Source organism: Taudactylus pleione, unplaced genomic scaffold, assembly GCF_031769625.1.
Source record: "Taudactylus pleione unplaced genomic scaffold, aTauple2 ptg000377l, whole genome shotgun sequence".
NCBI classification, from domain to species: domain Eukaryota; kingdom Metazoa; phylum Chordata; class Amphibia; order Anura; family Myobatrachidae; genus Taudactylus; species Taudactylus pleione.
The window spans coordinates 7,427,882-7,455,088 of NW_028284778.1; the positions used below are offsets into that span (position 1 = coordinate 7,427,882).

Genomic DNA, 27,207 nt, shown 5'->3' on the forward strand with positions numbered 1-27,207 from the left:
TGCTCTCCCCGGAGGCAAGTCGGTCCCTTTTCGGGTGACTATGACTATCTCGTCCAGGGTATTCTTTGCTAAGGACAGTGTCTGGTTTGCATCCATTTCAGTGCAGTTGGATGTCTGTCGATTCCACCCTGTCAATTAACTTGTTGGAACTTTAGCCTGTCTTGGGCCTTCCCTCTGGCATAGTCCTTGTTTCCCGGTGAACCTGAAAAAGTTCAGTCCGACAGGGTCAGAACAGTGGCTTCCTTTTTAGCAATACTGTTCTTTGGGTGGCAATGTCAGGTATGTCATACATTCGGACATTGTCTGAGGGTCTCCTCCCGACCATCTCGACAGTGTTCATTTCAGGTGCTCTCCATTGGGAAGCTGGAGTCCTCAGCCGTCACGACGTGCATCCCGGGGACTAGTCTCTTCCCCAAGAGAGGTTTCATCTCCTGGTGAGCAGGGGGGGGGCCCTCCTGAGGTGACACTCATGGCCTTCTGACTCTATCACACTATGGTGTTACAGTCCAACTCTGGGGATTCTGAAGCAACCTTCAGTGACTCTTTGTCGGTGAAGTGGTTCTTCCAATTTGTGTACCTGTGTTCTCCAGTCTCCATTCTTCCTCGAGGGAAGTGTTTCAATCGAGACAGAGATGCTTTCCTGCTGGTGGCTCCTGATTGCCCCAGATGTCAGGGGTACTTGGTTTTTCGGAGTCTCTCCATCGATACTCCATCCCTGATGCTTCTCTGCCCACACCTGTTGTCTCAGGGTCCTGGGGTTTGCCTTGGACCTGGGTCGTTTGTCTTTGACTGCGTCCCTACAGTGGTCTTACGGCTTCCCTGGCTTTGTCATCGTTGGAATGATTAGAGCACATGGATCAGCTTTTGCTGGGACCTACCACAAACTGTGGCAGCCATAATTCTTATGGTATTATACCTATCGATACGATCCTCTGGTGTCCAGGATTTCCAGATATTCTGGCATTCTTTCCGGCTGGTTTGGGTTTCACCCTCGGCCTGGCCTTCCTGACAGTGCAGATCTCTACACTGTCAGTATGATTAAGATATGGAATTGCTCCGCTCTGATATCCAGTTCATCCTTTGGAGTGTTTTCTGGATTATGCCTCCATTTGTCCTCCCTAGGGACTCCTTGGGAGTTAGTAGTGGTTCTTCGTTAACTCCGGGGAAAGTTAATGGAACCGCCGGTGGTGATAGCCATTACATGGTGTATTGCTTTGGCTTTCTCTCTTTCTCTCAGGGAGTTTATATCAACCAGGTGAGTGTCGGAATTGGGAGCGTTCTCATGTGGCTCCCTCTTCTGGAGGGCATCTTGTCAGGGTGTGAGTTGCTCTCACCCTGTGTTTCTTCTTAGTGATTTTTAGGTTCCATATTATTCTGGAACTTATGGTGCGGCCATTCAGTCCCCAGTCCTCTCGGCTGGTGTGGCCTCATTGACTGTGGTCCGGCCTCTTTGGATTTATGTGATCCATTCAAGTTCCTGATGGAAATCGGACTCCTTATTGGTGGTCTGAGATTTCTGGTTTTAACAGGAAAGGATGGCCGGCCTATGGCCATATGTTGGCTGGACGGCCTCGTATGTCTTCTTCAGGGGCCTACCCATGGGTAGGCCTTTCTGTTGTTGCTGCTTGTTTTTTCTCGGGCCATGTAACCCTCGTGGGTGGCTCGCTGTGGTGCCTTGCTAGGTGGCCACGTGGTCTTCTGTCCACACCTTTTTAAGGTTCTAGGCATTGTTTTCCTTTGCCTCTCAGGATGCTTCCTTTTTGGCGGCGGATTCTCCTCTCAGCACAGGAGCGTCCCCTCCCTTGGTTGAACTGCTTTGGGACATCCCCAAGGTCAACCCTGTGGACCCCCTATGGACCCTGAAGTAGAAAACAAGAGATATGGTAAGAACTTACCTTTGTTATCTCTGTTTCTACGAAGTCCATAGGGTCCTCAGGGCGCCCGCCCTGACGCACCTGGCTTCAAATGGGCTGTGTGACTGGTCACCGGTTATCGAGTGTTCCAGTTTTCTCTCTCTTTTTCTCTCCTCCTCCGGCCTTTGGCTACTTACAAACTGAGGTGCCTCTGGCTTGGGGGTGGGGTTATAGGGAGAGTGGACCCAAGTGCATCCTGGGAGCTAAAAGCTTTAACTGCGTGGTGCCCGGATTTGGTTCCCAACCTATACCCCCAAGGTCAACCCTGTGGACCCTATGGACTTCGTAGAAACAGAGATAACAAAGGTAAGTTCTTACCATATCTCTTGTTTTTAGCTAGATCAGAAGCCAAAAGAGATTCAGCTGACGATAGAGCTAAAAGGAAACATAACTTCCAAGTTTCCCACTTCAGGGATAGAGAGAACTTTTTACCGAACAACCGCTCCATCAGATGTCTGCACTGGAACAGCTCCACACATTATTGCCGACATCCGGAAGTCACCTCTGGATATGCCGCCGGGAGCAGGTAAGTTATCATTAAAACACCAGGGACAGTCAACATTCTATCATGTCGATATTTCAGCAGTGTCCACATGTCGATATGCTAAGTATGTCGGCATTATGAAAATCAATATTCAAACCAGGTTGACATTCTCACTTCATTATGAATGTAAACCTTATATACCACACCAGTCTCCAATCGCGTTACCAGCTCTCTTCACTTGTAAACTAAATCCAGCTCCACCAGTACAATATTATGTGTAACATCTAATTTTTTTTTTTAGGGCAAAACAGACATGCCATAAAATAAACACAGCGATCTGTAAAAGAAGCGCTAGTCGGCCACCGTAAATCGGGAGGGGTTACTGTACAAACATCCCGAGTGATTCACGTGTAAGATTTTACAGCTGTAACAAATGTATAAAGAGATCCCTGTCAGTCATCTCATAAGAGAAGAGTGTGTAATATCTTAAATTATAAGAGCATCTGTATGCCGTGTGTACCCTCAGTACCTTCACCTGGGGGTACTGTTATTTTTATGAGACTTGATTAGATCTGATAAACATCTACTTTTATCCAAGACGTCAGTCTGTTTTGTATCCTGTTACCACCAGATAAAATGACTGAGCAAGCAGAATGTTTGTCTGTTTTCTGTAATAAGTGTTCATTACTCACCTGTGCTGATATCTGTAGGGATTTCCTTCTCCTTAAACTGCTGATCACCCCTCACATATGTCTCTTCTTCTCCCTCTATATCCTCTGCCTTATTATCAGTCACATACGTCTCTTCTTCTACCTCTATATCTTCTGCCTTATTATCAGTCACATACGTCTCTTCTTCTCCCTTTATATCTTCTGCCTTTATATCAGTCTTATACGCTTCTTCTCCATATATGTCTTCTGCCTTCATATCAGTTGCATACATCTCTTCATCGCCCTCTATATTTTCTATGTTTATAACAGTTAGATACGGCTCTACTTCTACATCTGCATCTTCCGCCTTAATATCAGTCAGATAGTCAACCTAAATAATCCACAAAACAATAAAATAACACTTTAATAATGTCTGTTGTCATTGCTTCACCCCGTGTTTATGCCCTATATTTAAAAAGGCTAGAAAAAGCATTGTTCTTTAAAAAATTGGGCATAAACACATACATTCTATACATCACACAATGAACAGTCACTTTGGCATATTTGGTAGACCCTAAATCCCATTTACCTGTGGGGTCCTGTGTTTCTCCTCTGACCAATCTTGTGAATAAAGAGGATGGGGACATCTCTCTGGGGTATCTCTGTTACTGGGTCCATCTGTAGGAGACACACAGTGACTGAGTACATTGTATATATGTGATTATCAGGTGATATGTGTAAATAGGGGGCCCCCATACCTGCTCTCCCCTGTACAATAAATGACAGTCTTCCTCTTACCGACTGATATGAGGGGCCGGTGATTCTCAAACATCACGTCCTTGTACAGTCCCTTGTGTTCCTCTATATACTCCTCCTCCTGCATGGAGAAATAGACAGTGACACCCTGACACCTTATAGAAACCTGACATACACAATGATACAGTCATCACCCAGACACATCCCCTTGTGTTAATGTATAATGTCCAATTCCCAGTAGTCACCTCTCCAGTCAGCAGCTGAATGATCTTGTTGGTGAGTTCCAGGATCTTCTGGTCATTGTGTCTCTCATGTATCAGTGAGTGAGGTGGAGGAACCGTGATGGGGCTCTGGGTCCTGCTCAGTCCTCCTGACATACGGGGACGGCTGCTGGATTTCTCATACTCACCAGATGTCTTCTTTACTAGTATGTAACTCTGTATTAGCAAAGACACCATCACTACATAGACTCACCTCCCAGCCATGACCCTGTATCATTACTATAGATATAAGTGATGTCACAGTGAAACTCCCAGATCCCCTCACATCCCTAGTCATGTCCATGTATTATTACTATAGATATAAGTGATGTCACTATGACACTCCCAGATCCCCTCACCTCCCCAGTCAGCTGGTAGATGATCTCCAGGGAGAGATTTAGTATCCTCTCAGTCATGTGACTCCTGTCCTTGTCCATCCTCAGTGATCAGTGATTTATACAGGATACGTCTCACTTCCGTGACTTCTAGTAACAAGGATCTGACTCCTCACTGCACAGAAATCTAGGAATAAATATTATTATTAGAGGCTATTTCTCACCAGTTATGTATGTAGTGCGCACATATTACACAGCGCTTTAGAGGGAATATTTAGTCACATTTGTCCCTGACCCAGTGAGCCAACAATCTACATTTCCTACCATATGGACAGCCCATACACATTCTAGGGGAATTTTTGAAAGAAGCCAACTAACCTACCAGTATGTCTTTGAAGAGTGGGAGGAAACCAGAGCACATGGTAGAAACCAATGCAAAAACGGGGAGGACATACAAAATCCACACAGACATAGCCTTGTTCAGTAATTTAATTCATGACCCTTTGTGCTGTGAGTTAGTAATGCTGTCCAGTAGTCTATAACATTGCACATAAAAAAACATAATAGTGACCACTAAATTCCATCATTTCCAGAGCCAGAGTAATGGTCAGTGTTTCTTAGAAGTTCATTTGATCTAGCTTCATAGGGCTGCTCAGTGACCACCACAAGGCATTGCTGGAGGTTACACCACTGGTCCTCTCATGGCCAAGCCACTTGATGCAATTTGCCTTAAGAAGCGGACCTGATCCGTGTATAAGGGGTTACACCGACACTACCGGGTGCCCCCCTCTATTAGTGACTGGGTAACCATGGTTGGCTTGAGCCTTCCTTTGTGATGTATTGGGGTCAAAGTGAAGAATGATTTGTTATTGTGGACCCTTTGTATGCAGATTCCCTCCCTCTGGGTGTGTGTATTTTGCAGGGGCCCCTTCAAAATGTTACTGTGGGGCCACAAAGCTCTAGTTACACCCATGGTACTGAGACGCCTATTCCGGGAGCTGGAAGAGATGGAATTAGTAACCTAACACCTGTTCTGGCAACTCAAATAGATAGAACTATTCCTCCAACACTTACTCCAGCAGCTGGAATGCACGGCTTGGGAACTTAGAGCCCTATTCCGGGACCCAGAATGGATGTCTGAGGCACTGGGAGACCCATTTGGGGCAACTTGAAGAGATGGCCAAGGTACTTGTAGCCCTATTCTGGTATCTAGGATTGCTGGCTAATGTACTCAGACCTCCAATCTGGCAGCCCAAACACCGGGCTAACATATTCAGAGCTCACTCCGCCACGGTTGGTTAAGGGTATCAGAACTCTAATCCAGCACCAGGAACGTATTGCTAATGCACTTAAAACTCCATTCTGGCATCCAGAATAGATGGCAAACATACTTTAGCTCTGTTTGAGCACCCAGAATGGCAGGCTAACATACTCTAGCTCCATACTGACACCTCTTTCTGTTTATCGATGTCAGCTGCATATCACTTAGTCACACTTGCAGGCCACCAATATAAAGGGGTGCAAGTGGGTTCATAGGCATAAAAAGGGGTGTGAGTGCTCTGAGGTATATAAAGGCACGTGTGGCCTCTTTGCTGGCATATAGCGGCATAAGGGGGCTTTGGGGCATATGAAGGGGTTTGATTGTCCTCTGAGACTTATAAAGGGGCACAAGGGGGCTCTAAGTCATATAAAAGAGCACGAGGGGCCTTTATAGAATATAAAGTGCTATTTTTGTCCATAAAATTAAAAGGTGGTAACCCAACCCACAGATCAGGTCACAATGTGCAGTGATAGAGAAGGCACGGTAGTGGTGAGGGTGCATGTATCCCCACCGTGTATGTAGATTGTGCCAAGGAGCAGAGCTGGCTCCGTGAAGGGATGCCGGGCTCCACTCCACCCTGAGCAGCAGCTTCATACGAGGAGGCTGTAATTTCTGCCTGTCACACTAGGGATGGACACTGAAAGCTGATGTTTACTCACCATCAATCATTGTTTTTATGGTAGTGTTTTTTACCATCCGATGGCGGCTTTTGATTGTTTGTCATCAGGTGGTAATCATTCAATGGTGTTCCGGTGGTGGCTTGTTTTTTTTCATTGCTAATAGCTATGCCTCCCCTGGCTCCTTGGCTGCTGCCTGCATCAGGGAATCTTCATGGATTCATCCTGGTTATGTCTTGTACCCTACAGTCCCCGCAGCATAACGCGGGGACAGCCATTAGAATGTAAGCTCTGACAAGCAGGTCCCTCATCCCTCTTGTGCTTCTCCTTACTTATACTTTCATCTACTTCTCACTCCCCACTAGAGCACCTAACATGCCTTGTTGCATATTTGAGTGTTATGATCACTAAGGCAGCAATGTGTATAAACCTTGTCCTGCTTTGTATTGTACAGTAAGTCACTGGTTTCTTGTTCACTTATGTACCTTCATTTATATACAAAGATTGAATCCGCACATTAGAGAGGACACAGTATTATGGTGTTGCTCTAGACACCGCCCCCGATCCCACCCCCTGCCTACCAAGCTGCAGTTATTTTTACGTATGTGCATATCATATAAATAGTTTTACCAATGAATTCTTTTGATGTGATGGTTACTTACCGTCACATCGAAAGTTTCAAACATTTGATGGTTGGCTTCCGATGTCCATCCCTAAGTCATGCATCTCCAAATGAGGATGTGCACTGAGAGTTGTACAGAGGCAGGGGGCACCACAGTGAGCTGAGCCGTTCAGGAGAACTCCATATATTTACCAAATCCCGCTGACCCATTTTATAATCCCTAGGCATCAGAGCAATCAGTTACCGGGCAAGCAAGTTCTGCGCCACCTGTAATATAGTAACAACGGGGTCTGCGCCACCTGTATTATAGTAACAACGGGGTTTGCGCCACCTGTATTATAGTAAAAACGGGGTCTGCGCCACCTGTATTATAGTAACAATGGGATTTGCACCACCTGTATTATAGTAACAACTGGGTCTGCGCCACCTGTATTATAGTAACAACGGGGTCTGCGCCACCTGTATTATAGTAACAATGGGATTTGCGCCACCTGTATTATAGTAACAACGGGGTCTGCGCCACCTGTATTATAGTAACAACGGGGTCTGCGCCACCTGTATTATAGTAACAATGGGATTTGCACCACCTGTATTAGAGTAACAACGGGGTCTGCGCCACCTGTATTATAGTAACAATGGGGTCTGCGCCAATCTTTTGCTGCAGTGTCCCACCAGGGAGAGGGAGTAGGGAAACAGCACCCAACAGGTTGTTTCAACGCGACCCGGCAGCTAAAACAGCCTAGCGGCAACGCTAGTAATGATAGTCTGCCCCACCTGTATTACAGTTGCAACAGAGTCTGCCTCACCTGTATTATAGTAACAATAGGGTCTGCGCCACCCGTATTATAGTAACAACTGAATCTGCGCCACCTGTATTGTAGCAACGGGGTCTACGACACCTGTATTATAGCAACAACAAAGTCTGTGCCACCTGAATAATAGTAACAACGGGGTATGTGCCACCTGTATTATAGTAACAACGAAGTCTGCACTACCTGTAGTAACAATGGGGTCTGCGCCACCTGTATTATAGGGGAAGTTGACAGACGAAATCCCGACCGCCGGCTTCCTAACTGTCTAATCCCGGCAAGTGTCTAAAGAAAGGCATCGAAATCCTGACGCCTGTCATTAGGCCTACGCCGGGGGCCCGACACCCGCCTTACCGATCATAGGTAAGCCGGCCACGGACAGCCGCAGGGGGGGGTAGTTAGGGGCTCCCGGGGGGGACTTAGGGTTAGACACCCCCCGGGAGGTTAGGTTAGGGAAAGGGGGGGTTAAGGTTAGGCACCCCCGGGGGGGAATTACAGTTAGACACCCCCTCCGGGAGACTTAGGCTTTGGAGGGTTAGGGGGGGGGGGTTAGGTTAGAAAATATACTTGCCTGATCTTCACTGCCGGGCTTCCGCTACTGGATAAATCATACCGATCCCTATTATAGTAACAACGGGGTCTGCATCACCTGTATTATAGTAACAATGGGGTCTGCACCACCTGAATTATAGAAACAACGGGGTCTGCGCCACCTGCATTATAGTAACAAAGGGGTCTGCGCCACTTGTATTATAGTAACAACGGGGTCTGCGCCACCTGTATTATAGTAACAACGGAGTCTGTACTACCTGTATTATAGTAACAACGGGTTTGCGCCACCTGAATTATAGTAACAATAGAGTCTGCACCACCTGTATTATAGTAACTGGTTTGCGCCACCTGAATTATAGTAACAATAGAGTCTGCACCACCTGTATTATAGTAACTGGTTTGCGCCACCTGAATTATAGTAACAACAGAGTCTGCACCACCTGTATTATAGTAACTGGTTTGCGCCACCTGAATTATAGTAACAACAGAGTCTGCACCACCTGTATCATACAAACAGGAGACTTGAGTGCAACCCTCCTGCACAATGACAATGCAGCACCAGAGTCAGCTCCATCTGTACTACATCAAAGTGACACCAACAGTCTGCTCAGCCTATAGAATAGTAATATAATTACCTCCTGCCAAATAAACAATTGCTGCTTCCTGTATCTGCATTCGTTCGTAATGATACAAAGAGCGACTTTATGGGCGTGGAACTTCACTTCCGCCCTCACTCTCACGTCACTTGCAGGGAACAAATACTGAAGGGGATTATTAGTCAATCGTTCTTCATGAAGTGCTTTGGGCCCCCGGAAAATGGCCGCCGCTTCCTTATCTTTTGCACACTGGGGACACTTGCTGTAGCTAAACAGAGTTCCTGCTCTAGTGCCCGGACTTCCTCCCCCTTACGCCAGAAGCAGCATCTGCGTCACATGACCGGCTGCCGTGTGCTCCTGTTCTAGCGGCGGTTTCTACAGAATCCCTGGTAATGCTATATACTATTATTGTACAGGGGGAGCAGCCTGTGGTGTCCTGTTATTACTATTATTATACAGGGGGAGCAGCCTGTGGTGTCCTGTTATTACTATTATTATACAGTTGGAGCAGCCTGGGTGTCCTTTCATTTCTATTATTATACAGGGGGAGCAGCCTGTAGTGTCCTGTTATTATTATTATACAGGAGGAGCAGCCTGTAGTGTCCTGTTACTATTATTGTACAATAAAGCAGCCTGTGGTGTCCTGTTACTATTCTATTATACAGGTGGAGCAGCCTATGGTGTCCTGTTACTATTATTATACAGGGGAGCAGCCTATGGTGGCCTGTTACTATTATTATACAGGGGGAGCAGCCTGTGGTGTCCTGTTACTATTATTTACAGGGGGAACAGCCTGTGGCATCCTGTTATTATTATTATACAGGAGAAGCAGCCTGTGGTGCCCTGTCATTATTTTTATAGCGGGGAAACCGCCTGTGGAGTCCTATTATTATTATTATATAGGTGGAGCAGCCTGTGGTGTCCTGTTATAACTATTATTATACAGTGGGAGCAGCCTGTGGTGTCCTGTTATAACTTATTATACAGTGGGAGCAGCCTGTGGTGTCCTGTTATTACTAATATCATACAGGGGGAGCAGCCTTTGGTGTCCTGTTACTATTATTATACAGGAGGAGCAGCCTGTGGCGTCCTGTTATTATTATACAGGGGGAGCAGCCTGTGGTGCCATGTTATTACTGATATTATACAGGGGGAGCAGCCTGTGGTGCCATGTTATTACTAATATTATACAGGGGGAGCAGCCTGTGGTGTCCTGTTACTATTTTTATACAGGGGGAGCAGCCTGTGGTGTCCTGTTACTTTTATTATACAGGGGGAGCAGCCTGTGGTGTCCTGTTATTACTATTATTATACAGGGGGAGCAGCCTGTGTTGCCCCTTTATTACTATTATTATACAGGGGGAGCAGCCTTTGGTGTCCTGTTACTATTATTATACAGGGGAGCAGCCTGTGGTGTCCTATTGTTATTATACAGGAGAATCAGCCTGTGGTGTCCTGTTATTATTAAACAGGGGGAGCAGCTTGTGTTGTCCTGTTAGTATTAATATACAGGGGGAGCAGCCTGTTGTGTCCTGTTATTATTATACAGGGGGAGCAGCCTGTGGTTTCCTGTTAGTATTAAGGGGGAGCAGCCTGTGGTGTCATGTTACTACTATTATACAGGGGGAGCAGCCTGTGGTGTCCTCTTAATATTATTATACAGAGGGAGCAGCCTGTGGTGTCCTGTTATTATTATTATACAGGGGGAGCAGCCTGTGGTGTCCTGTTATTTTTATTGTACAGGTGGAGCAGGCTGTGGTGTCCTATTATTATACAGGGGGAGCAGCCTGTGGTGTCCTGTAATTACTATTATACAGGGGTGTCCTGTTGTTGTTATTATTATTCTACAAGGGGTGCAGCTTGTGGTGTTTTGTTAGTATTAATATTTTACAGGTTGAGCAGCCTGTGGTGTCCTGTTGTTGTTGTTGTTATTATTATTATTCAAGGGGAGCAGCCTTTGGTGGCCTGTTATTATTATTATTATTATACAGGGGAGCAGCCTGTGGTTTCCTGTTGTTGTTGTTGTTACTAATAATAATAATAGTACTACTACAAATAATAATAATAATAACAGGACACTACAGGCCGCTCCCTCTGTATAATAATAATAATAAAATGACACTACATGCTGCTCCCTCTGTGTAATAATAATAACAACACAGAGATCGCGCAGAACGAAAAAAAATTGTGACTCCCGGGGACCCCTCGCTTTAAAAAATTTGGGTCATACGCCACTGTTTCTGGGTCCCATTACATATTATGGTGGGTGAGGGCAGGTATCAGTTGGGACAGTGCTTGGGACAGCTAGCAGTTGGGGTAGAGCTTGGGGTAAAGGCAGGGAGAAGCTGGGGTAGAGAGGACAAGGGTGAATAGCAACTGGGGCAGTACTAGGGGCATGGAGAAGTAGGGGCAGGCAGTGCTGGGGGTAGGGAGGGAGCAAGGGGAGATGACAGCTGGGGCAGTACTGTGGGGCAAGGAGTGGTTTAGGACAGGAAGTACTGGGTGTAGGGAGGGGGTATTGGTAATTAACTGCTGGGGTAGTACAGGGGGAGGGGCAAGGAGGATTTTAGGGGCAGGCAGTGCTGGGGCTGGGAAGGAGGTAAGGGTAGATTATAGAGAAGTAGTAGAAGTAGCAGCTGCGCTCCCCCACCCATATTAGTTGCGATCACTGATGTTATTACTACACTGTTGTACATTTAATAAAGGCACCAGGTGGCATGAACTCTAAAACTTCGGTGCCACCCGCCCTCACTTTACACCCCTTCCAGGCAATCTTCACTGATCAATAGCCGCAGGTAGTTATTCTCTGCTCCCCCACCAGCCATAGCACCTGTTGTGTATGTACTGGGGCCTAGCTACCAACTTCCTGGTGCCAAGGCTGTCCTGCTGTCGGGCACATCCTGCTGTCTTGCCATCCGGGTGCCGGGGTCATCCTCCCGCCTAGACGTCCTGCTGCCGGGACCATTCTGCCACTGGGTGCCGGGGACGTCCTTCCTCCGGGGCCATTCTGCCGCTGGTTGCCGGGGCCGTTCTGCCGCTGATTAAGCTGTAGCATCAAGAGAAAACGCTGAGGGTGCACTTGAGCTGGCTCCACCTCCGCTTTTTACAGTCTCCCCTGGCCGGGCCAGGGAGAGACGTCAATCGTTTGATCGGTAGCCAGGGGATTGGCCACAGCAGGACGCGTCCCCGAGGACCCACCTATTTGGCAAAAGTGAGTCCCCGGTCCTCATATGTGAGTAAAATACTCGCTATAGCACGTATTTGCGAACACTGATAACCACAACAGGACACTACAGGCTGCTCCCTCTGTATAAAAATATTAACGGGACAATATTATTATTATACAGGGGGAGCAGCCTATGGTGTCCTGTTAATATTATTGTACAGAAGGAGCAGCCTGTAGTGTCCTGTTATTATACAGAGGGAGCAGTATGTAGTGTCCTGTTAGTAGTAGTAGTTTTAGTACTATTATTATTATTATACAGGGGGAGCAGCCTGTGATATCCTATTACTATTCTTATACAGGGGGAGCAGCCTGTGGTGTCCTGTTATTATTATTATTATTATACGTGGGGAGCAGCCTATGGTGTCTTGATATTATTATTATACAGGGGGAGCAGCCTGTGGTTTCCTGTTGTTGTTGTTATTATTATTATTATACATGGGGAGCAGCCTGTGGTGTCTTAATATTATTATTATACAAGGGGAGCAGCCTGTGGTGTCCTGTTGTTGTTATTATTATTATACAGGGGGAGCAGCCTATGGTGTCCTGTTATTATTATTAGACGTGGGGAGCAGCCTGTGGTGTCTTGATATTATTATTATACAAGGGGAGCAGCCTGTGGTGTCGTGTTATCAGTATTCTCCCCAGAAATTTTTTCCAGCCGGGTGGCATCAAAAAGTAGCCGCGTGTGCCGGGAAAAGGGGTATCTCCCTTACCAATCCAGCCCGACAGGTCTCAGCCTGCTCCCCCGCTGGCTCTCAGTCAAAAGTGCTCATTATGCAGTGCCCCCTATATTTGTGCCCTTTATACAGTGCCCCCTGTAGTTATCCCCATTATGCAGTGCCCCCTGTATTTGTGCCCTTTATACAGTGCCCCCTGTAGTTTTCCCCTTTATGCATTGCCCCCTGTAGTTTAGCTTTGCCCCTATGCAGTGCCCCCATGCTGAAGTAGTGCCTCTATGTAGTGCCCCCAGACTGGCCCCTTATGCAGTGCCCCCAGGCTTAAATAGTGTCCCTTATACAGTGCCCCCAGTAGCAGCCCCCACAGTGTCCCCAGGGAATGGGTATGAAATACCGCCGGCCGCAGCCATCAGCGGCAGCCCGACAAGAGCAGAGTTAGAAGCAGCGGAAGCCCGACAGCGCTGGAAATCCCGATCGTGGATAGGTAAGTATCTACTAACCTAACCTAACCCTCACTCCCCCTAGCCTAACCCTCCCGGGGGGGTGCCTAACCCTAAGTCCCCCCCGAGAGCCCTAAACCTAACCCTCCCTCCCGCGGCTGTCCGCTCGTGGCGCCCGGCATCACTACGGTCGGGATGCCGGGCGCCGGTCTCCCGGCGTCGGGGAAATGAGGGCGTCTACATCTAGACGCCCGGCATTTCACCCTTGCCGGGATATGACAGTCGGGAAGCCGGCTGCTGGTATTTAGGCAGTCGGCTACCCGATTACTTCCCGTCCCCAGTAGCAGCCCCCCTATACAGTGTCCCCAGTAGCAGCCCCCTTTATACAGTGCCCCCATTAGCAGCCCCCTTTTTACAGTGCCCCCAGTTTTAAATAGTGTTCCTTATGCAGTGCCCCCAGACTGGTCCTGGCCCTGGTCCCGGTCCCAGCCCAGTACTTACCTTTACTTGCTGGCCGCTCACGATCCCACTCCCGTTGCCTCGCGCTGACTGGATGTAACTAGATCCAGCATGCACGCGGGGCAAGCTCCTCACGTCGCGGGTGCATCACTGGGAACGCTTGCCTCTGAAGCGATCGGAGTCTTCTTTAGCCTCTGGTCACTTCAGAGGCCAGCGTTCCACAGCGGGGCGGTAGGCTGTTTCTGCCGGGTGAAGCGCCCGCTGAAAACAGTCTGGGGAGAACACTGTGTTATTAATATTATACAGAGGGAGCAGCCTGTAGTGTGTTGTTGTTGCTGTTGATAATAAAAATATTATTATTATTATTATTATTATACAGGGGGAGCAGCCAATTATAATTATCCAGCGGGAGCAGCCTGTGGTGTCCTGTTACTATTATTATATAGGGGGAGCAGCCTGTGGTGTCCTGTTATTGTTATACAGAGGGAGCAGCCTTTAGTTTCCTGTTAATATTATTATCATACAGGGGGAGCAGCCTGTGGTGTCCTATTGTTATTATACAGGAGAATCAGCCTGTGGTATCCTGTTATTATTATACAGGGAGAGCAGGCTGTGGTTGTCCTGTTAATATTATTATACAGGGGGAGCAGCCATTGGTGTCCTATTATTATTATTATTATACAGGGAGAGCAGCCTGTAGTGTCCACTTATTATTATATTTATACAGTGGGAGCAGCCTGTGGTGGCCTGTTATATTATAGAGGGGGAGCAGCCTGTGGTGTCATGTTATTATTATTATACAGCAGGAGCAGCCTGTGGTGTCCAATTATTATTATATTTATACAGGGTAGCAGCCTGTGGTGTCCTGTTATTATATAGCAGCAGATACAGAGTAATAGTAACTCTAATGAGTTGTCAGAAAAAGAAATAACACATTATAGGTATAACATGTCTATATGGGAAATAGTCTGTATCCCTACAGTCAGAACCCTGATGTGCCCATTACCGTCTGCAGGATCCAGACGTGTCAAAATGCCGACAACTTCAAGCGGTGAGTGTTAGGGTCAGGCTGCAGGAGGGGAGGGTTAGGGTACCGAAGGGGAGAGTTATGGTAAGGCTGCGGGGGGAGGGGAGGTGGTTAGGGTTAGGCGGGGGGTGGTTAGAGAGAGGCTGCGGGAGGGTGGGTTGGGGTTAGGGTTAACCTTAGGATACTTACTGAAAATCCCGACATTTTCACTGTCGGGATTCTGATGCCGGCATTCCGACCGTCTGGATTTTGACCATCGGGATGTTGTACCCAACTCCGTATGTATGAGGGTTGTTCAATAAGTAAGGTAACAAAACCTCTCACGTGTGTAATGTGCTCTATATCATTCTAATTTCTCACCAGGCCAGAGCAGGTAGCTCACTGCTTCTCCTCACACCCATTAGACTGCGCCTCATATCAGTTCTACTGTCCCTACATCAATTGTAAGATCGCGAGGCTGGCGGTAACATGGTCACACATTAAGGTGCATAGTGTGATCAGATTTCTGTGTATAAAGGGCACATCAGCAGCTGAAATTCACCAAGATCTTATTGAGGTGTGCGATGATAGCATCATGGTAACAGGTTTGGGTTTGGTGCCTTTGGCAATGGCAGGACATACATTCTAGATGAGCAGCCAAGCACGTCCACTCAACCAACCGCATGCATGAGTTCTTATGGCGCTGCTATTGGTAAGTACTAGACCATCCTCCCTACAGCCCTGACCTGGTACTAAGTTATTTCCATCTCTTTTGACCATTGAGGAAGTACCTGGGTGGAAGGCGATTCTCAGCCGATGGTGAAGTTCAGCATTCGACACATGTCCTGGCTTCAGGCGTTTGACACTGATTTCTTCTAGGCCAGAATAGATGCCTTGGTGTAACATTGGAACAAATGCTTAAGGTGCATACACACGGTCAGATTTTTCTTCAGATCTGAACGATAACGATTTCAAAAATCGTTCAATCGTTCATATCTGAAGGAAAATCTGACATATCTGACAAATCTGTCAGATGAACGATGCGCGTACCCGATGGTCATATAACGATATCTGACATCTGATGTGTTTGCAGTCAGTTTTGGACGATTCCATTAATTTTAATGCAGTCAAAAATCGTTCAAATCGTTCATCTGACAGATCTGACAAATCGGACCATGTGTATGCTCCATTAGATAAGTATGGGGTCTAAGTGGATAAATAATAGGTACCAAGGCCATACTTTTGATTATACGTCTATGTACTAGTTGAATACATTTTCGCAATAAGAGGTCTTGTTACTTTATTTATTGAACCACCCTCCTATATACCCGATGATACATAACAGGAGCTGGGGAAGGATATGTGAGAAGGACACAGACAGGTCATGTAACAAAGGGCTGCACTCCCTGAGCTGAGCCTGTCTGTCAGGATGTCTTGTTATCCTGAGCAATAGAGACTCTCTCAGAGACAGCCAGTGGCTGTGACAGTCCCCAGATCCTCAGAGTGTCACTGATTATCCACCAGGACTTGTCTCACCCCACCCTACGCTTCACACACATGACCGGCAGGCTTGTGACACATGTAACATACATCTGAGGTGCGGTCATTTGTCATTTCATCATTTGTGCAGAGTGACTAATGGGATTCTGTATTGCTTATCCCTTTCTTTGTGCCCTGGGCTGCCTGCTGTCCTATCCCTGTTTTATTAATGTGTTCTGTTACCTTCCCGCTCCCCTATGTTACTGATACCTCTGTACAGCTGTTACACCCCCTGTTGTGCACTGACATGACTGGAGAGGTGAGGGGATATGGGAGTGTATGCAGTGATATTTGGTGTCTCCCCAATATACAGGTTTACACAGTAGTGAAGAAGACATCCAGTAAGTGTGAGACACCCAGCAGCCGTGCCCGTGGATCAGGAGGACTGAGCAGGACCCAGAGCCCCATCACGGTGCCTCCACCTCACTCACTGATACATGAGAGAGACAATGACCAGAAGATTCTGGAACTCACCAACAAGATCATTCAGCTGCTGACTGGAGAGGTGACTGCTGGGAATGGGACATTATACAGTAACACCAGGGGATGTGTATGGGTGATGACTGGAGAGGTGACTGCTGGGAATGGGACATTATACAGTAACACCAGGGGATGTGTCTGGGTGATGACTGGAGAGGTGACTGCTGGGAATGGGACATTATACAGTAACACTAGGGGATGTGTCTGGGTGATGACTGGAATGGTGACTGCTGGGAATGGGACATTATACAGTAACACCAGGGGATGTGTTTGGGTGATGACTGGAGAGGTGACTGATGGGAATGGGACATTATACAGTAACACCAGGGGATGTGTTTGGGTGATGACTGGAGAGGTGACTGTTGGGATTGGGACATTATACAGTAACACCAGGGGATGTGTCTGGGTGATGACTGAGAGGTGACTGCTGGGAATGGGACATTATACAGTAACACCAGGGGATGTGTCTGGGTGATTACTGGAGATGTGACTGCTGGGAATGGGACATTATACAGTAACACCAGGGGATGTGTCTGGGTGATTACTGGAGATGTGACTGCTGGGAATGGGACATTATACAGTAACACCAGGGGATGTGTCTGGGTGATGACTGTATCATTGTGTGTCGGGTTCCTATAAGTTGTCAGGATGTCACTGTCTATGTCTCCATGCAGGAAGGGGAGCATATAGAGAAACACAGGGGTCTGTATAAGGACATGATGATGGAGAATCTCCGGCCCCTCACATCACTGGGTAAGAGGAGACTGTCATTTATTGTACAGTGAGAGCAGGTATGGGGCCCCCTATATACACACATCACCTGATAATCACATATATACAATGTTCTCAGTCACTGTGTGTTTTCTACAGATGGAGCCAGTAACAGAAATACCCCAGAGAGATGTTCCCGTCCTCTTTATTTACAGGAATGTACAGAAGAGAATCACAGGATCCCACAGGAGCATCAGGTAGGTGGGATTTAGGGTCTCCTCAAATAGCAATATACAAAGAGACTTTCTATATCAGTAATCCCCACAAAGGGTTATGTCTATAATGAGGCTTCTCCACATTACCTGTATCTTTTCCTGTCTAGGTTAGTTAGTGTGTGTGGGCTCTGAAACAGAGGCTTACCTCTCTCATCCTTCCAGGCTGTAATAGAGGCTTACCTCTCTCATCTTTCCAGGCTGTAACAGAGGCTTATCTCTCTCATCGTTCCTGGCTGTAACAGAGGCTTACCTCTCTCATCATTCCCGGCTGCAACAGATGCTTACCTTTCTCTTTGTTTCTGGCTGCAACAGAGACTTTCCTCTCTCATTGTTCTCAGCTGTAACAGAGGCTTAACTCTCTCATCATTTCAGTCTGTAACAGAGGCTTACCTCTCATCACACCTGGCTGCAACAGAGACTTACCTCTCTCATTGTATCCGGCTGTAACAGAGGCTTACCTTTCTCATAGTTTCTGGCTGTAACAGAGTCTTACCTCTCTCATTGTTCCCTGCTGTAACAGAAGCTTACCTCTCTCACTGTTCCCTGCTGTAACAGAAGCTTACCTCTCTCACTGTTCCCTCTGGAACAGAGGCTTACCTCTCATCATTCCCGGCTGTAACAGAAGCTTACCTCTCTCACTGTTCCTGCTGGAACAGAGGCTTACCTCTCTCATTGTTCCCAGCTGTAACAGAAGCTTACCTCTCTTACTGTTCCCGCAGGAACAGAGGCTTACCTCTCTCATCATTTTTGGCTGTAACAGAGGCTTACCTCTCTCATTACACCCGACGGTAATAGAGGCTTATCTCTCTTATTGTTCCTGGCAATGCACAATGTTAGTTCTACAAGCTGAGGATGGGCAGTCTGACCCGCGTGCATCACTGTCGGGTGAGTGATGTAACATAAAGCACCTGAACTAAACAGATCGATGGTCTGAGGATGCACACACTCTGCGGCACGTTGATAGCACCGGGTAGGATGCAAGAAGCCGGGAACCTTGAGCTCTCTACAGTGATACAGTTCTTGCTGTAAGGGTGTAAAAAACCATGTCTAGAAGCCAGTTGGAGCTGGAGCCTGATCCCACACACTTGGAAGTCCCCTGCCCAAAGTAATTCCCTAAATTAGGAAGGTGTGCATATGCTGTACCCTGATACATAGTGATTAGTGTTTCTCTTCAGTGCCCGTGCAGAGTCTTTGGGGGAGAAGACAAACAAGTGACCACATAATAAGCTCTGTGCAGCCTGTGATGGAAGTTTTCATGCACACAATGAAGGAGTACTGAGTAGCACACGCAGATTCCAGGATAAGGGATGGAACCAGCCTCCAGGGCAATTTATATAATAACTTGTATGAATGAGAGCAGCTTTTATTACTAAGGAAGATCTTTGTTACACAGGGAGGCCAGAAGAACAAGGGGGTCAAGTACCAAACAGGGCTGTGGAGTTGGTAACCGAAACCTTAGACTCTGAGTCCTCGATTTTACTTAAAAGTCGGTGTTGAAGGTTTGGCTTACAGACTCCATAGGTAAATGCTGATTGGTTGCTTTGGGCAACGTTTCTACTTGACCACACTTAAGAATCTTTGATACATCTCCCTCAAGCCTGGACTCAGGGAGTCATTCCCTGATTAGTAGAAGATTCCTCTATAGCTCGATCTGATAACAGTGAGGAAAGATTGATAATCTTTAGCTTAGATAATGAGGAATCTTTGCTGAGTAACATAAATCTATGGGAATGACGGCACTAATAACACCCACATTAGCAGGAAGATCTCTGAGGATTGCAGCCACAAGAACAGAGGTTACCGGGAACATCAGGAGGTGGAGGATTTAGTCCTTGGGGAATGGGATCATGTGGAGAACACCAGTATAATGCTCAAAGACTTGTATGTATCCATATCTGTGTGAAGCTATTTTAAACACCACAGCTTCCTCATGAAGATCAGCATTAGTGGCCAGTTGACTCACCTGGTTACGTTCTTTTGCAGCTGTTGCCCAATCAATGACCGTTTTGGCTAATCTGCCTTTTGCAAGAAACCTTTTATTCTGAGGATAACTGGATAATGAATTCATCTGGAGAAAAATCTAATGAAATGATCCCGGCTTCTCCATCCTCTCCTCACGTTTGCAAATCCTTCTACCTCTAGACAGCCCTTTTGGTTTTTTAAAATTAAGACTAATAGGCCAAAGCGTAGAAACCCGCAATAACTGTTGGTATGATCAATCCAATCTAACAGCTGTAGGGGGCAGGTTTTTGCACTTTACACACACAGTTTATCGTAACACGTACTCAAAGACTAATGGGTTCTGGTCATAATAAGTATGTATACTAAATAGTTTCCTCAGTGTATATTTAGTCCCCACAGTGTCACTTCAGCCCCCAGTATATCTCCATTCCCCACAGTGTCCCTACAGCCCCCAGTGTATCTCCATTTCCCACAGTGCATCTCCAGTCCCCACAGTGTCCAGAATCCAGAAATAACTGTTTTCATACAATCCAAGAGTCCTTCAGAATTCACGGAACTAGATGATCTTTTAGAATGTAAGCTCTTACGAGCAGGACCCTCTACCCTCCTGGCTTCTCCCTACTTTAGTTTCATCTACGTACTTCTTATTCACCACTAGGGCACCTGACACTTGGTTGCTTATGCTCTGTTGCTTATCTGGGTGTTATGGTCACTAATGTAGCAATGTATATTATCCATGTCCTGGTCCCGTATTGTATTGTTCTATAAGTCACTGGTCAACAATTTGTTTATGTACTTTGTAAGGCGCTGCAGAACACTTGTGGCGCCATATAAATAAATGGTAATAATAATAATCTACAGAACCTCCTACAACCTTTTACTAAGAACAGCCACAATTATCCCAGTTCCTTCAGGACAGAAGAGCAAAGGCTTTTCCTTATAGGAGAACATCAGGATCCTTTTGCACCATCCTCATTCTGAGGAGACTAAACAACTATGTCAGTGTCAGACTGGTTTGAATGGGAACAGTGAATTTCATCCTCTCTGCTATAGGCTAGGAGGATTTCCTCACACCCATAGACCTGCAGGATGTTTCCTCTTATGTTGTAGTTTAGTACAGGAAGTGTCTCAGGTGCTGGATCAGGGATACCAGTACCCGCTCACCAGGCTTCCCTTTGGCCTGGCAACTTTCTATGAACCTTTATGGAAATGCTGGTGCAGAGCTAAGAGATATGGGGGCCTAGATGTGGCCACATCTATACATCATCCTGGTTGTAGGAGAATAAGAAAATACAGGTGATAGCCTTATTGCAGAAACATGGACGGATTTTGGCCAGGACAGAAAGTCAGCTTGTTCCCTCGCAGCAAATACAATGTCTGGGAGCAAAAATACCATACAGTACACAGTAACTCTGTCATAGGAAAGGTGTCTCATACAACAGCACTTAGCGCATGATGTACGGGTTCATCACTGGTCACCAGTGAGGAGAGTGCTGCAATTATTGGGAATGTTCTCAGCCATAGGAATAGTTCCTTGGGCAAGATGGCACATGCACAGCCTCCAGCTGGGATTGGTTACTCTCTGGTATCTTAAACAGCCTGTCATCACCTACCAGGAAATCTCGAATCTGGTGACAAGACCCAGGACTGAGGACACTGGGTTTGTCACTCTCAGATCCGTGGGCAACACTGATGAGATATTCCAGCTCATGTAACTAATATGATAACACAGAGGACGTGGTCACAGAAAGAAAGGAGACTCCAGTTAAATGTACTAGAAATGAGAGCTGTATGGGATGCAGTTCAGCAATTTCATCCATAGTTGCTGGGAAAGTTCTTATGAGTATTTATAGAGAAGAAAATTGGGATGCCAGGAATGTTACAGCCAAGGAGACACCATAAGCAGAACTGTGATGTTGGAAGTAGAAAAACGAATACCTTGGGCAGAAGAAAATCTACGGCCTCTTCCAGCTTTCCATGTCTCCAGTACAGAGAAATGTCTCAAATTGCCTGAGCCATAACCAGGAGAATGGTGATTGCTTCATGAAGTCATCCAAAAAGGTTCTGTCTTCTACAGGTGGACAATGTGGGAACAACCCAGAATGCCAAAGTACCAGTAATCTTCTCTCAGGACAATGTTCCTGGGAGAGAGTTAGTAGATGCATGGACAAGGCCATGGAGGGTTCATCTAGCCTATGTCTTTTCCTCTCATTTATCGCCTACAGTAAGGGACTGGCCTTCTATACACATACGGTACACGTATCATCAGTAAGTGCTTTCTTACATGCTAATTTGGTTACAGGAGAATTATATGTTGTCTCCAGGTGGTGATGAGAATATGCCTGCCTGTCAGGTCCTTTGTGGCCCCATGGGCCCTCAGTCTAGCGCTGGGTGCTTTAATGGAGCGATTCAGGACCTCCTTGTGAAAAGGATGACACTGACGGTGGCTAATGGCAGCTGCCTGGAGAGTTACAGGCACTATTGGAATAAAGGAACCTTTTCTAATATATACAATTAGAAAGTGGTTCTAATCACCATCCCAGCTTCTCTCCCAAGGTGCTGTCTATATATCGTATTACCCAGGAGAGTATTCTACAGCCTCACCCACAGCCAGTGGGGAGCAAAGTGAGGAGATGTCAGTCATTGGGCTTACTGTGAGCGATTATTGTGTGTTCTCCCAGAGTGTTCTAAGTATACCGAGTATTTATTGGTGATTCCCTAGGGACCTCAGAAAGTTTGTGCCCCTTCCACACATCACAGAAGTAATCACACAGGGATACAAGAAATGTGCACATAAGTTACCAGGGCTATTAATAGACCCCTTACTGGGGGAGAGGTAACTTCTGTGACAAAGGGAGCTCAGCCCTCAGTGACAGAACTTAGTTGGGGCAGCTGCTAAGAGGCAGAGAAGGATTCATAAAGTACAAGAATCAAATGTTTCATTATATGACCTGTGTACATCTAATACACAAATATTCTTCTAGATAATCTCAGTCATTATCTTTTGGATTATTTAGAGTGAAAATCTGACTAATATGAAGGCAGAAGATATAGAGGGAGAAGAAGAGACGTATGTGACTGATATAAAGTCAGAAGATATAGATGGGGAAGAAGAGACATATGTGACTGATAATAAGGCAGAAGATATAGAGGGAGAAGAAGAGACGTATGTGACTGATATAAAGGTAGAAGATAAAGAGGGAGAAGAAGAGATGTATGTGACTAATTTAAAGGTAGAAGATACAGAGGGAGAAGAAGAGACGTATGTGACTAATATAAAGGTAGAAGAAACAGAGGGAGAAGAAGAGACGTATGTGACTAATATAAAGGTAGAAGATACAGAGGGAGAAGAAACTTATGTGATTGGTGATCAGCAGTGTAAGGAGGAGGAAATCCCTACAGATATCAGCACAGGTGGGTAGTAAACACTAATTACAAAAGAGCGTCAAATATTCTCTCCATACACCATGATGACAGTGTTCATCTTAAATTTAAGCGGTGTCTTATATGTGGAGTGTTTGTATGTACTACCATTTTATGTGGCTTTGCTTCCCCAATTCAAAATATACTTCTATTTTAATAATTCAGTATGTACAATAATCTCTTTCTACACCCTCTTCTGCTCCTATTAGACTCCTGCTCTCCCCCGCACATCATTTCACTGTGTGTTACCAGCCCAGAGATCTGATCAGTCTCCACCCCACACTCTCTGGTGTATCTCATACATCAGTGAAGGGGACATAGCTATAATGATTAAATCACTGGTCAGTGTGATGAAACCCCATGTAACATTATCCTACTGACTTGCTTCTGTTCCCTGCTCTGTCTTTCTGCTTTTTTCCTCTTTCTGCTGTTGCCCGTCTGTGCCCTTTGCCATTCTCCTACCCTGTCCTGCTGCCTTCACCTACCCTGTCCTGCTGCCTCTCCTGCTCTATGCCCTGCGCCATTCCCCCTATACTGTCCTTTCTGTCCTGATGCCTCCCTCGCTCTGTGACCTCTGCCATTCTCTACCCTGTCCTGCCTCCCTCGCTTTGTGCCGCCATCATTCTGTGTTGCTCTATCCTATCGCTCTCCTTCCCTCTCAGCGGTTATATACAGTGACTCATTACCATAATTTAGTAGCATGACTCTGGTGGGGCTACTCTCCCTGAGGATGACCAGAGGAACATATAGAGGCTGCTTTTGCTACATATATATCCACCTGGAGAACTTTGTGTAGTGTAGACGCAGTTGTTGTTAATTAGCCCACAAGTTTCCCGTGTATATGTGAGAGCGATCTAGATGGGTATTGTGGTTCACCAACGTCACTGGCTAATGAGGCTTCCTGCTCTGTGATGATGGCTAGGGATGATGGCTGTGATGATGGTTATCCAGGAAAGTCTGCATTTGGGGGGAGTATACATTGGTGATGTGCCATCTGCCTGTCCCTGGGGCTGGGTCTATGACATGTGCTGATAATGTGGGTGTGGAATTTTATCTGTTCAAAGAGAATCTTATTTGCTGTTGGTTCATTTGTAAATTAAATAATGTGGTCATAGCTTATACATGCAAATTAAACAACCAAACCCTTTCATAATAGTAACATGGTGGTGTAATGGTTAGTATTGCTGCCCCACAGCACTGAGTTCATGAGTTCAATTCCCAGCCAAGGTGCTGTTTGGAGATTGTATGTGTTTCCCCCAAAAATCCTTCTGGTAGGTTAATTGTCTTTTGACACAAATAATCCATAATGTGAGTGTGTGTAGATATGGGAGGGAATATAGATTGCCACTTGGGCAGGGACTTATGTGAATGGTCAAATATTATCTGTAAGGTGCTGTGTAATGTGTGTGCGCTGTATAAAGAACTCTGCTGGAAATACAATAACTGTATTATTATTCAGATGGACGCACATGCAGGAATGACTTGGAGGAAGATCTCATCTTGTCTACAGATATTAATATAGAAGATAACATCACAAAGGAATCTCCAGGAGATAATCATGTTACGCTAAATATACATTCAGTACCTCACAGTGCAGATATATCATCTGATTTTTATAATTATCAGGACTGGTCTCCTGATACCTCAGCTTTTGTTAGACCTTGTGCAGCTCATACACCTGATAAATTATTTCCGTGTTCTGTGTGTGGGAAATGTTTTAAACAGAAATCACGTCTAGTTATACATGAAAGAAGTCATACAGGTGAGAAGCCATTTCCATGCTCTGAGTGTGGGAAATGTTTTAGAGATAAATCAGCTCTTGTTACACATCAAAGAAGTCACACAGGTGAGAAGCCATTTTTATGCTCTGAGTGTGGGAAATGTTTTACACAGAAACCAAATCTAATTACACATCAAAGATGTCATACAGGTGACAAATCATTTCCATGCTCTGTGTGTGGGAAATGTTTTACACAGAAATCAAATCTAGTTATACATCAGAGAAGTCATACAGGTGAAAAACCATTTCCATGTTCTGAGTGTGGGAAATGTTTTAGAGATAAATCAGATCTTGTTAAGCATCAAAGAAGTCACACAGGCGAGAAACCATTTCCATGCTCTGAGTGTGGGAAATGTTTTACAGTTAAATCAAATCTAGTTACACATCAGAGAAGTCACACAGGTGAGAAACCATTTCCATGTTCTGAGTGTGGAAAATGTTTTAAACAGAAATCAGATCTTGTTGCACATCAGAGAAGTCACACAGGTGAGAGGCCATTTGAATGCTCTGTGTGTAGCAAATGTTTTACACGGAAATCAGATCGTATTACACATCAGAGAAGTCACACTGGTGAGAAACCATTTCCATGCTCTGAGTGTGGGAAATGTTTTACACGGAAATCAAATCTTGTTACACATCAGAGATCACATAGGTGCGAAACAATTTCCATGCCGTGAGTGTGGGAAATATTTTACACAGAACTCACATTTTCGTAGACATGAGATTTCGAGAAAGGCATTTCTATAAGCTGAAACAAAACAGGGTTGTATCAACACTCTAGTAACACAGTGTCAACATTTAAGTAATTCATCCACTGATAATTGGTATGTGTGCCATTAATATAAAAAGAGGAGGAATGTACACGCTAGGGAAATCTTAACAATAAATAATGAATATAGGGTTTGATAAAGATGTAATACAAATGTATAATATTTTAATATGAACTATCCCAGGGGCAGTGACAGATTTCACTGTCTATGCCATCAGGTGGTGTTTTGGATGCTGCCAAAAGCCACCATTGCAGCATGTTACCTTCTCACTCCCTTTCCGGGATGCAGTGTTCTTCTGCCGCAGCTTCAGACAGCCTCCTCTGTTACCAGGCAACATAGATGCCGAACTGGGATGACGCCTGCTGGGAGGTCAGGACACCAGGCAGCCACATACTTCTGGGTCCACTGGATGACAGGCACTGGCTCAGCTGTTGGCCATTAGCTAGTCTCCTGCCTTGCTTGTTATTGGTGCAATATCTTTAAAAGCCTGCCTGTTCGGTACCATCTTTCTGGTTATAGCGTATACTTAGCATGTGTATTCCGGTTCCTGTTAGTCGTACTCCCTGTCAGTATCCCTTTTCATAGTGTGAGACTTCTGCATAGCTGTGACTCCCATGGATCATCTAATCGTTCAGTCGCTTCAGTTATCCAGAGCAGTGTTACCAGCATTCGGGAAGTTCACAGCAAGTGGCTTTCATCTCAAGCCTGACCTTTGCCTTCGGGCTTACTGCACCTGTGGCAAACCCATCTAGCGGCCTCCATTTGTAGCCTGGTCCTCTCAGCCTTCAATGCTGCATACCACCTTGGCCCTCAAGGCTGCATACCACCTTGGCCCTCAAGGCTGCACCTTGCCACTAAAGCTACAACTTGGCCCTCAAGGCTACGTACCACCTACAAGGCCGCATACCACCTACAAGGCCGCACATTACCATCAATATCACACCTTTGCCATTTTGGTCGCCTCAGGTCACTCCTTTGTAGTACAATAAAATACAATACTTTCTGTACGTTATTAAAAATATTATTTTCATTTTAATTGTAGTTTCCAATTTTTATTAAATTTGTATAACTGTATATTGATGTTTAGTCTTATTTTAAATGGCATTTGCTATGTATTTTATAGATAAATACTGCATAATCTGCTGTAAATATAAATGTAATATTATTGATCTAATTGTTCTAGATCCCTTTATTTGCAGTTAAGCAATGTAATGTGCTACCCTTGAAGATCAATATTTCCCCTCACCCATGATACTGTAAAGCAAAGGAAATCCAGCATGGGATAGTTATCGGCGGGGCCCTCAGGCTTTATGAAGATCCAGCTGCACACACAAAGGATAAGGTCCTGACCTATCCAACGTCGAGTATACACAGATCTCTGCCTGTACCCAATGATTTTTTTTTTTTAATCAAGTAATTTTTATTGGAAAACAAATTTATAAAAATGTACAAAAATACCAACAAAATAAAGTCATCAGTTACATATATGATAAATCATACATATGATACAAATAGACAAAAAATGTCTGTTCATCAGACGTATA

General features: G+C 45.6%; 1 protein-coding gene and 1 pseudogene across 2 annotated transcripts in view; one reads left to right on the forward strand and one right to left on the reverse strand.

The window, feature by feature from the left end:
• The window catches only part of LOC148508107 (uncharacterized), an 83,591-nt gene that overhangs the window by 16,002 nt on the left and 40,382 nt on the right, over nt 1-27,207 (reverse strand). The window lies entirely within an intron of this gene.
• Nucleotides 5,575-27,076, forward strand: LOC148508108 (uncharacterized; annotated as a pseudogene). The gene is made up of 7 exons (XR_015869620.1): nt 5,575-5,583; nt 11,968-12,126; nt 16,576-16,767; nt 17,417-17,495; nt 17,613-17,710; nt 22,708-23,104; nt 24,573-27,076. The product of XR_015869620.1 is annotated as an uncharacterized LOC148508108 (transcript).